The sequence below is a fragment of the Mugil cephalus genome, chromosome 13 (genome assembly GCF_022458985.1).
Source record: "Mugil cephalus isolate CIBA_MC_2020 chromosome 13, CIBA_Mcephalus_1.1, whole genome shotgun sequence".
Lineage (NCBI taxonomy): Eukaryota > Metazoa > Chordata > Actinopteri > Mugiliformes > Mugilidae > Mugil > Mugil cephalus.
In genome coordinates, this window is record NC_061782.1 from 3,731,113 (window position 1) to 3,743,071 (window position 11,959).

Sequence of the window (11,959 nt, forward strand, 5' to 3'; positions counted from 1 at the left end):
GTCACTGCTTTCTGTTTGAGAAGAAAATACTGTCCAGGTTCGCCAGACATTGGAACATGCTCGTGTCTCCATAGCATACACAAGTACACAAGAACAATTTTACAATCTGGGTTTGGAAATCCGCAAAAACACGCCACAAATCTACAACATGTCAATAGATTGTAAAACCAGCTCCCATTGCGCCAGTGATGTTACAGCTGATGGGGTCCATGACATGAGATATGTTTTTATTTACAGTACCTCAGGAATGTACATGAGTCTGTGTGAGAAGACCAAAAGACAAAACGCCACTGAGAGCTGGGATCTGTTTAACTTAGTTTAGTTCATGACTCACATACAGGACAAATTGACTGGACCAGATCTGAGCCTCTGGCGAGGCCCATTTTGGCCCACGGGCCGTGTGTTTGACGCCCCTGCTCTAAGTCATCAGCCAGCCATGCAGGCCTTACTGTACGCAGTCAGCTAAAATAGAACAGTCACATCCGGGCGCCGTGTTGTGGCAAATGTCAGGAGCTCCAAGTGGCTTTCCAATTCCAACATTTAACAACCGCTTTAGTGCACGCCGGTTAAAAAGTCAGCCGCTTGACACTTTAAGTTTCTTGTTAGTGGAGGAGGGAGGGAGGGGGAGGGCGAAGTGAGGGGGTGAGGGGGCTCGGGAGAAATGGCATTCCTGTGTTTATCTCAGCACAGGACACACATGTGATTACACGCTCGCTCGCTCTTTCATTCTCGAGCTCAGATCAGTCACACTCGCGCTCACAAAAGCACATTCACGCTCATGCTAACAAAGACTCAGTAACTCTTCTCATGCACATGCACACTTTCCCTGCGTGTACGGCGACGGGGTGGATGAGGGAGCAAGAAACAGGAAGCAAGCAAGGGCTGGCGGAGGAGGGTCAGACAGGCCACTATGGGAGTCCTCGACATTCATTTGCGTGTGAAGAAGTAATTAGATTTGTGTGTGTGTGTGTGTGTGGCTGTGGGAGTGTGTATGATGGCTAAACAGAAAGGCTGAGTCGTGTTTACATGGTAAATATGTGTATGTGTGTGATTGTGGGCTGGGAGTTGAGGTTGTGGAATGTCACATGCTGATAGAAAGCTTTCTGGACAGCGAAGCCAGGGAAAGAAAACACGGACGAGACCATCAGCTCCGGACGTCTGTGCTCAGCATTAAAGTCTGTGCTGGAGAACTGAGAGAAGGGAAGCTGTGGTGGACCATGACCACGCTGGGCAGGTGGTTCACACCTTACTGTTACCGCTACGTCACAACAATCGAATATTTTCTCTTTAAAGTTCCCAGCAGAAATGGGTTTGTTCAGGTCAGAAGCAGTGACGTTTGGTACGTTTTAAAGATCTAGTAGCTTTACCGAGTGTGAGCAGTGAAATCCGAATAGTTCTGTAACTACTACTGTGTGATTTCTGTGCCACTCTGTTGGGTTTCTTCGTGTACTGAAGCTAGGATGCAAAAAATAAAAAAACAAGACGCAGGTCGAAAAGGTCCTTGATCACTTGTGGCTAAAAATAAATATATGTAACACCCCAATGCACGGCTATAAATGCTCTCACCAGTGAGATATCACCTCCTCCTTCTTCAAATTTTAATTTTAGAGATATAAAGGTCTCATTCTAAGCTAATGGAAACACAATGATTCATGGGTACAAGTGATTGTGTGCTAATAAATGCGTCCCCCAGTATCCTGCACACTGGATCTTTCAGTGGATTCACTTGATATTTCAAAATATTTGCGGTCTATATTCACATCCTAAAAGGAACTACTACTGTGTTGCTGTGAACAAAATCTTTTCAAGATCACTCATACCAGTCTTTTAAGATAAGTGCATTAGAGAAAATATGGTTAGCTAGCTCAAACAGGATATACGTGTTATTTTGCTACTCTGCGGTATGCAGAGTTGCAAAATAACACAACAATTTAAATATAGATTATTGTAGCGAGGTAATAATTTGGATGTTTATACTAGTGCACGTCTGCTTTTTTTACATGTGGTGCACACACCATGTTCAGCATTTGATTTTAGAGTAAAAGCTTCTGCAGGAGAGGCAGGAAACTCCAGATACGTACATAGATGACAGAGATAATTAGATTCCAGTTCCAGCTCTTGAATGCTTCGTCATATCTCTAGAGCGGGGAGGAGGATAGGACCGGACGTCAGGCAGAGTGGAAGTGGCACAGACAGGAGAAACGTCACCAGCACTCCCTCTCAGTCCAAGTTGGCAGCGAGACAAGTAAATTTCTGTAATTGTGTGTGTGTGTGTGTAACTCCTGTGTTTATGTAGCTTCTGAATTTAGTCTGCGATCATAGATATTCAGATGCTGATGAGGATGATGATGCTTGGAAACATTTTTCACTCGGTACAAGAGGAAGAAAAACACCAGCTGGGCTTTGATCGTTCACTAATGTGCAGCGCAGATCACTCTCTTGTAAGATTTCTTGTAAAGTTATTGCTGACAGGCTAAGTAAAACGTGTGTGTGTGTGTGTGTGCGTGTGTGTGTGTGTTCGTAGGTGCTCCATCCTCTCCAGGCCGGTTGGCAGTCAGGGCTACTGTAAACATCCTTGACTGGAAGCTGGTGTTAGGTTCTGGGGCTTTCAGTCGGATGTTTGCAGCAGCCAACTGCTAGTACCATCGCTACACTTCAACCGCTCTGGGCTGTCACTGCACGAGCGTGAGCGCACAAAGCTGTAAGTACTAGGACTGCTGAGGACCCGTCGTTGGCCTTCTCGTTGGTCTACTGACCCACCAACCACAGACCTCCTTCCACGGTTAATCGTCGCCTATTTTCTCCTGGCTAGACTGAACACCAGTCTCAATTCAGACCACTTCAATGAAGCTTCAACGAAGACGAATAACACTACGCAATTCTGCGCGTCCTTTACCAGAGTTAGATATCAGCCTCATACATTACAGAGCAGTGTTTCCCACAAAATTCCATGAGACTGGCAGGTCTAATTTGGGTCTTAACAAAAGCCCCTAATTTCTATCCCAAGTATCAAAAACTAAGCAGTCTGTCTTTAAATTACCGTAATAACACGGATATTGGATTTAGCCACATATGGCAGCACCCTGTGCCGTTAATGCACTGGAATACTAAAGAAAATGCTTCTGAGATGTGGTATTCTATGGGCAAAGGTATGTATGATTACGTCTGGAGTCCTTTCCTATGGGTTTTCACCATCTCTCTTTAAATAACTATAAATCTCCATGGTGTAGAAGTCAAGAGAGTTTTAAAAAGTGTCAGTAAAGTACATTTTTAGGTTTTAAAATTCTGCATAATTAAGGGAGTTCCCGCTTTGAGAATTGGATGGGCGGGTGACGTCACGATAGGTTTGTCTATATTAAATACAGTCAATGGTTAAATTCAGAACAGAGCAGGGAGGAAGAGATCATTTCGGGGGCAATAGGAAAAACAACGCTGTTTGAAATGCACAAGAATATTTCTGATTCATTATGAAACCATGGAGGAGTAAATTAGACCCTGACGGGCCACCATAATATTAACATAGAATGGGAAACCCTGCAGAGAGATGAAAGAGGTAGAATACACAGGAACTACACTTTTAGACAATTTCAGTTTTCAAAGAGCTAATCCATCATACACTCTATTGTCCACTGTTTGAATATGTGTCAGTTTAGTTTCAGTATGTGTTACTTAGAAGGAAATAACTTTACGCGGGGCAAAACAGCAGCTAGTAAAGTACTTAGATGAGACTCATTTAGCTTCATAGTTGCATAAATACCAGGGTTCTTCCACTTCAGTCACATGACGGGGACTCACATTCTTAAAGACAGTCAGCCCCCACGAAGAGATCGTGCATTTCAGATATTCATTTTAGCTCGACAGCGTCTTGTCTGAGTCACAGAATTCTTTTTTACTGGTTTTACTTTGAGTCACAAGCTTTCCTGCTGATGTTAATATTTTCACAACCGTCTCAATAAACGCTGATTGACCGAGCTTTTAAAAGCCACACGGCTCCTAGCTGCGCTATAATTAATCATGGGGGCGACTCCGTTTACAGTAAGTAACTGCGTACTGATGTGAGACGGCTGGACCTGATAGATGTCTCCATTCAGGCCAGTCGGTTCCCAGAGGATGGGAGCGGCTTCATCCTCTCCAGAGACCCTGAGGAATGGAGGAAGAGGTTGAAGGTGTAGAGAAGTGGGATGGGGTGAAGGAGAAAGCGAGGGATGAGAGGTTGGGCATCATCGTCGTCATCATCAGTCGGAGGGGAAGTGGGTGTAACGCACGCACTGCATGAGCACAGACAGGGATGGAAGGAAGGAAAAGTAGGAAGGAAGCTTTCTAATATTACACACTCCCACACATTCATCACGGCATGAATGAAAACACGCTGTGCTTCTTGCGGTCTCTGTCTGAACAGTCTCAGCGTTCCTTCCTTGGTGTGCTGGAAAACTTCAGCTCACAAAACGCTCCCCCGCAGGGAGGAAGTCATACTCGCTAACTTACAGATGATGCAGCACATCTGAGACACGACCGAACTCCACCTCATTAGTTTATTGGAAAAGAAGGAGGTCATCCAGAGGAATTCCTGACAAAATGTGCTGCAGGTGTGGATTAGATAATAATGTAATTATTCAGAAATATTCAAACGCTGCCGACCTTTTTTCTTTTAACAGTTAGAGATACTTAGTGCTTTTTACCATGCAGAGAGTTGTGTTTTCTGTGAGCAAGAACATTCACTCAGCTCCAAAGTTCAGGATATTCAGGTTGATTTTCTAAACATGTGAATGAATAGATTCTCACGGATACTAACGCAGACGTCAGCAGCCCACCGCCTCTTATTCTGCTTCATTTAGACCTTTTGTCCTCATAAGTGGACGCTTTAGTCTGCCATCTAGTGGTAGTGAAGAGTCACTACACTAGTCAGTGTGGTAACATGATAGATGGTATTTCACCGGATTCAGGGTTTAGTTCTTAATAAACTTCTTGGTTTATGCTTTTCTGGTTTGATATAATGTGCACATTTAACAAATTCTGTCAATAGTAATGATAATTACAAAGTACTCATTTGAGGACATTGGGACTTTAAAGTCCTGTTTTGCTTGTTTTTTTTTTTTTTTTTTTTTTTTAAATGCATCCAGTTCAAAGATGATGCTTAGTTTTTATACTTCTTAGGTCCCAATAAACCCAAATACCTTGGAGAAATTAAAAAAGTATTCCAGACTAAAGCTTGGGTCTCAGGAGGTTAAGGAAGAAAATGCATCAGAATTGTTGAAAGTGAAGCAGGAAGTAGAAATAAAAATTAATCCGGACTGGCGAAAAAGAAACACAGCGCCGACTAGTGTTTGGGCGGATATTTTTATTAACCTCGCCATAGTCTACAAGGACACCCGTAACCATGGTAACCACACACTTAGATGAAGAAAACCTGCAGCATCAAAACAATCAGAGGATACAAAAAATAATAATAACGAGACTAAAGTTAATTTTGGTGACTAACAAAAATGTAACCGACAAACTTACAGATGTTGCAAGCTTTACGAGCAATGGTCCTGATTAGTAACATTAATGGTTAGTGGTATTTAAATGACAGATAGATCGGTGCCTTAATTACTTTAATTTTAAACACATAAAACCTTTGTTTTGTCTCAGACTCAGACTCTGACAACCTTCATATCCACAAACATCATTTTAAAACGTCTCACTCGGTTTAACTTGTTCTTGCTTTGTTTCATTATTTTTATACTTGATTTGTTATTGCTACTGTGTCATTTTGTTTTATTTTTTATGTTTTATGCGTTGCTGTTGAGTGTAATTGAGCCATTTGAATGGTATTATTAGATGCAACCTATATTGAGTGGTCACATGATCACATTGCCACAAACGAAAAAAAAAGTCTGGGAACCTTTAAAGTATTAAATTCACACAGAAAAATGCGCCTCTGTGTCAGCTCGTAAATAAAATGTTTGTAGGAATTAACTTTGAACCCCGTGAACGCTGAGCTCCAGGAAGTGTAAACATCCTACACTCTCGGCGTCACCCCCCTCTGGTGGCCGGGAGTGGGAGTGTTTGCACTTCCTGGCTCAGGAACTCAGCCAGAACTCAGACATTCAGCAGAATTTATCCAATCAATAATTCCAGCGTCTTTTCCTCCAATGTTGAATCAATATTGAAACAGTCTTCTCATGTCTTATCTTAAATTAGTCCAGATTCATTGCTTGATCTTCATCCTCTTAAAAGTGTTTCCTCGTCAGATAAATTAGATTTACAGCAGCACACGACCTCAGGTTTGCAGTTTCTTGCAACATGTATTTTCTATTTCTGTAATAGTGTCATTTTCTCGGTGGCCTTACAAAAAAGGACATTGGCAGTTAAAAATTGAAAAGTTGTCAAAGTTTCAGCTAAAGTATTTGTGAAATTCCTTGGACCTCCCCTGAGCTGGACGACTGGGGAATGCTGGCCATTCAGGACAGGAAACGGGGAGCGGTCGGTCTCTGATTGGACAGCTTCCCTGACCCAGCGACCTCAGTCATGGCTGTCCCACTGGGACTGGGACACACACACACACACATAAAAGCATGTGACAGAGTCCAGAAGACTGCAGGAAATGACTTAGAAGAATGATGGAAAATGAACTTGTCCCATTTTTTTTTTTTTTTTAAATGTATTTTTAGGAATCTGAAACTGGCATGAAAGTGAAAAGCTGTGTTTTCGTTTGCGTGCTGAAAATCTCAAATAAAGTGAAGATATGAAAACATTGGTGATCCATTGTGTCTTGACATTCTAGCCTATGTGTACAGAGGAAGCAGAATCAGCGGGTGTTGTCTCTACTTCCACATCTGTTACTCCACAACTAAAATAAACACATTATATACATAAATAAGTTTCAGTTATATATATATATTAAAAAAAGGCAGGGAGGATGTAGCTATTTTAATCAGGGCGACTGATTGTGAGATATGACTCTTAGTCACTTCACTATCACGTTACTTTAGAGTCTTTGCAAAACTGATCTTCCTCCGTATTTTCAAGTCGCTGTACATTTCAGAGAGTGATGTCACATCTCAGCTAGTTTGTTTTCTCCACATACAGACACTTGTTATCTGGAATCATAAAGCCGGGGCATGCACGGGCCTCTCCTGGAATCTGGCCATCCAGCCTCGAACCCTCTGTGTGAAGTGACTGTTATCGCTTGTTACTGGAATCAATGAGGCTCAGAACTGTTTAATTAATAAAATAAATAAATAAAAAGGCTTAAAAATAACTAACAAGAGGCGGAGAAAGACTCAAAAGACGACTAAGAATAGATGCAAACCGACGAGAGACACACTAAACATACTCTAGTTGTAGAGAACTACTAGAGCAGAGGTGTCAAACATCAGACCTGAGGCTCTAAACCAAACTAAAATGACGTGGGAGACGTAAACTGCAATTTTTCACTGAAAGTACCTGCTATTCCAAAGTTATCCACAAGGTGTCGCAGGTTCATAAAATGTTTCATACAAAGTTCATTAAATGCAAACAGTGTCATAATGTATTTGTATTTCTTTGCACAAAAATTAAAAAGTGTCATTAGAAGGCCTTTAAGGAGCACATTAAGACCCGTCTGTATTCTTTGGCCTTTAATGGCATTTGATCTGTTTTATTTTTTCATGTGATCACCCTAAATGTCAGTAGCTTTTTATTTCTTGATACACTGACGTGGTTCTGTATTTTACATGTTTTATACAACATGTTGAATGTGAAGGACTTAAAGATGATGGTGCAAGACAAACCACTGAAAGCGATGAAGATGAGGACACAATGTGGCCAAAATAAAAAAAAAAAAAAAAACAGGACGCTACTAAAAGGGGATGAAAAGTGACTAATTCAGTTCGAGCTTCAGCTTTTGTTCATTGATAACAACACATCATTCAAAAACTCTATTAGTAGAAAGGTTAAGTGTGTATACAGAGTGCTCAGAGGAATAAGGTTTGAGAATGATGCATTCAGGAGCATCACCTTTGATATATACTTCAGCTGAAATTACATAATTCTGTTTTTATTCTAGAGAAGACGAACCTGGTTTCATGTAGTTTAAACTCTTCATGTCTTTGCTCCTGTTATATTCCTTCCTCGTGTGTTGTATCGTTTTATGGTTTGCTGCTTTAATAATCCTGTTTACGTACCTTGGATGTACAACGATCAGCCACAATATTATGACCACAGACAGGAGAAGTGAATAACAGTAAAATCATCTTGTGATAATTCATTGCTCTACTGGGAAACTTCTGGACCCGGCATTTACTCATGTGGATGTTACTTAAACATGTAGCACCCACCTAGACCAGATCAGACACCCCCACCCCCACCACCCCGTACTAATGACACTCCTTGATGAGAGCAGACTGACACAGACACACACAAAAATGACCTGTGCACCACTGTTTTAGAGGCACATGAGAGACCTACATAATATTAGGAAGGTGGTCATAATGTTATGCCTGATCCGTGTATAGTGTCACTTGCACGGTGAGAAATAGAAAGTCGCCACAAGATGGCGCCATCGCGCCACAGTAACACGACCTGCTAAATCTGTGCAATAAATAAATCATGACCAGGTTCATTCACCAACTCAACAACATGTCATCACCTTGTCGAGTTGAAAAATTCATTAATGTTCATGCGACCAGTTAACATCTAAGAGACGTGCGTTCTCCGCCTGCAAATCGTTTTCTAATCACCAATAACAGACAATAATGAGAAGCTGTTGTTTTTTTTTCGACACTTCAGAAAGCAGAAGTGATCTTTTCTGCCGCCGAGAGAAAGCCAGGAAAGCCCCCGAAACTAAAACCAAATACAGCTGCAGGCCGTGGTCGAGACCGAAACTGCAGGGGCAGCCGGCGGAGACGGGAGGTTTCATTCACAACATCCTGTCAGTGTTAAACATTATGCAATACAATTAGGCAGCTGAATCTGAAAAATAAATAAATAAAAATAAAAATTATGTAAAACATTGTGCAAAACTTGGCAGCCATATTTCCTATAGGCACATCGTTGAGAATTTAAGAAAAAATAACACCCACTTTTCTTTAGATTTTTTTTTAATTTTCTTTTTTCCCCATTTATTAACTAATTATAATATAATTTAATAATTTTTATGTAAATCTAAATGACAAATAGTTTATAATAATAATAATTTTAATTTTTAATACATTTTTTTTTTACTTTAGTTTAGATTATTTTAATTTGAACATGTAAAAATAATAATAATAATCATACAGGAATGGGCACAAGAAACATAAATAAAATAATAATAATTAAGTAAACATAAACAAAATAAAGTCATTTGTTGCGACAATTTAAAGTGAATATAATAAATAATAAAAGGTGAATTAACACATTGAACTACCATTTTGAAGAAAAATAAATAACTAACCTTAACTCAAATGTTGTTTCCAGAAATCCAAGACTTCAAATGTGTCACGGTGAACTCTGGTGGAATTACAAGCTCAAGACGACTTAAAATACTGTATTTAATGTGATGATGCGGCTCAGAATCAACCTGAACCAGAATGTTTTATTGTAGTGACAAGAGGCAGAAAACGCTTTTATCATCTTTCTTCTCCACTTGTTGTGTGCACATTCCACTTTCAGGCTTTATCTTCCAGCCCCAGAGTCGATATCTGCAGACATGTAAGAAGAAAATACAAAGTCCTTGTCAAAAACTTGACAACAAAAGGCCCCGCTGTGCTGCAGATATGGTTTTTAGACGTGCCGTTGTGAAAATAAGACGTGGGTGTTGGTGATTACTGGTCTCCAGCGGTGCCTGAACTTTCATGTTCTCCCCTCGAGGGTGAGAAAAGGAGAGAGGGAACATTGTGAAATATCTCTTTAAAGGCACAGCAGCATGCAGCAGAACACGCTGGGAGGAAATGGAAGACGAAAGGACAGGAAGCACATGGAGACGCCATCTGTTGTTGGGCGACAAAGGCAGAAAAAAATAAATAAATCCTGCCAAACTGCAAAAAGACACAGAGACGTGACATCAAGCAAATGCCAAACTAGAAAAGCACGAGGCAGCACACGATGAAGGGTTTTTTCTTACCAGGGAGGAGAGGTTATCCAAAAACCAAACCCAGAAAAGATACAAAAAATACAAAAAAGAGCAACTTGACAAAGAACAAAGAGAAAGGCAGGACTACATTTACAGTTTTTCTTTTACAGTTTTTTCACATTGTTTACAGTTTTTTGAGGGGAGGGGCTTAGCTGGAGGCAAAACATCTCAGCCTGTAAATGGCAGTTAGCATATTTCAACGGGCTGATTTGGCATCTTAAGCTCGTCTCCAGGTATCTTTGTTTAATTCCTTATTCAGTGAGAAAGATCGTGGTTTAATTGATGCAAGGACGTTTATAGGTAAGTGAAACAGGTGGATGGAGGAGATGAGAAGGGTGGAATGCATGTATGGATGGTGGTAGAGGAAACCAGGAAATGAGACTCAGGGTGCAGGGGGCACGTCTCAGGAAGCTTTGGATGATTGTCCCTCTGGTTCCTGTAATGAAAGATGGAAGAGGAAGATAAGAAAGGAAAGGGATGGAGAGGGTTCAGGGATGAGAACTGGCATTAGGACTAGATGGTTCTACCCCTGAACCTAAGTTAAGGTGCTAAACGGAATCAGTTCTCCATCAGTAAGAGGGGGCTGCTTATGGGAATCATCACCTTTGCCGTTCCGTTCACATCCGTGAGGTCTTTTAATATCACACACACCGACAAAACATTTTCACGCTGCATAACGAGCAGAGAAGACATCTGACGTCTTATCAGTGACTGGTCTGTCTGTTTAGAACAGAATCACTTTATGCAGCGACATCACACTGAGTGCTGCATCACTTTCTTGTTAAAGTCAAAGTTGTGTGTTGTGTGTTAGACGAGGTGATGTGCAGCTTTGAAAAAGGGAACAGTTATTCTTGATTTAAGGAGAAGTAAATGAAGAAGTGATGAAGTGTTGACGCAACAACTTAAATGTCTCTTAACAGCTGTTTTTCTGCAGCGTTGGTTCGGTGATAAACACACCTTTCGTATTTCCCGTACGAACTGTTACGTGACTCTCGGCCCGGATCGATCAGCGGCCTAAAACTTTTCCTCGTTGACTCATCTGTGCAAACGCTGAACAACAGAGTTGGAAAAAATTGAGCGTGCAGCCTGCAGCTTAATTTAAAACTGCAATAACTGATTGTTTTTTCTGGACCTCGGGAGCAGGGAAAAACAAGCTGTAAAGACAACAGTGATGAATCATATAATAACATCGTTTAGACCGATATGCCTAAACTAAACGGTCTCTGCCAGCTACCGAGGGAAATATCTGACTCTTTAGTTGCTCCACTTTGGGCATCAGCTAGTTGCTAACCTTACAACATGTTTGAAGGATTGTTCACCACACGCTGAGGTTGATAGCAGTTGAGGTGAGTTTGTGTTTGGGAAAACTAAACCGTGAGCTCAAACTCTCTATAAAGCTCCATAAAGCAGAGGGGAGCTGCAGGTTCTCGTATTCATTCTCCACGGGTTCATTAACAGGTGATAGCTTTCACACCGTCTCACTGATTTCACAAGGAAACATGTAAAAAGTATATAGTCGCTTTAGAAGTTTGGCAAATGGGAAAGGAAGAAAGTGAAGGAGGTGCAAGTGCATTTTTAGGCGTGTAATATTTTATGATAATTTTGATTAAATAAAAGACGATTCGGGTCCTGTGGGTTGAAGGGAGGGGCCTCTGTGGATCATCCCACAGATCCTGGATCAGTTTGGGATCTAGTGAATTTGGAGGCCGGGTCAACACTAGGGTTGAGCGATATTGGGAATTCCAGGGCTTTTATCGCTGATACTGATTGATTAACAGTGACAGAGCTAAATGGAATAACTGAGTCAAACAACTAACATCTGGAGGTCACTGCAGTGTCTGTATGTCATGGTTCTGTGTCTTTTATTTGTGAACATGTTTCGAG